This window comes from Etheostoma spectabile, chromosome 14, assembly GCF_008692095.1.
Source record: "Etheostoma spectabile isolate EspeVRDwgs_2016 chromosome 14, UIUC_Espe_1.0, whole genome shotgun sequence".
In the NCBI taxonomy this organism is placed as follows: domain Eukaryota; kingdom Metazoa; phylum Chordata; class Actinopteri; order Perciformes; family Percidae; genus Etheostoma; species Etheostoma spectabile.
The window spans coordinates 24724384-24725071 of NC_045746.1; positions in this window are offsets into that span (position 1 = coordinate 24724384).

A 688-nucleotide genomic window follows, 5' to 3' on the forward strand; every position below is an offset into this window, starting at 1 on the left:
GTGTGTGTGTGTGTGTGTGTGACTCTGCCAAGCAGAAGCCAGTACAGATCTGCTGAACACTGAAACTCTGCTCTTAGCAATATGAATCTCTTTCCACTGATATGGATGAAGTCAGGTTACAGTCACCACTTTTTGTGGTTGCTATAGCAACAACCCTCTCATATTACCCCGGGAAACATGAGCGCTGAGCTGCGGGGGATGTTGCTCACCAACCGGGTCACATTTTAATTAGGGATAGACCGTTTATCGTTTGCCGATTATCTGAGTCAGCGTTTTTGTTCGCCTGATAACCGATTAAGTCTGTATTCATAGTCAATAAAGCTAATTTAAATGACATTTTACCTAATTTTTGAGTTACAAAAAGCAGACATTATGAACTATTTGGACTAATATTTAAGATCAGATGATGTTGAGTGGATCACAGACTGGTTTATGTCAAAGTTTGGTCGGAATAGGATTTGTTCAGGTTTTTATTTCTCTTCAAATGCTAAAAAATTGAATAAAAAACACTCAAAATTCAAATGAAGTGATCATTAATTTGACCTGCAAAGAACGTTGTATGGGTTCCACACAACGTACATGCATGCATCCAAGTTATTTTGGGGCAATTTGGTTGACAGAAACTCACACTCTCTGGGTGGGCAAAGCAGAGAAAGGGGAGGTAACCTTTCCCCTTATGATGTCATAA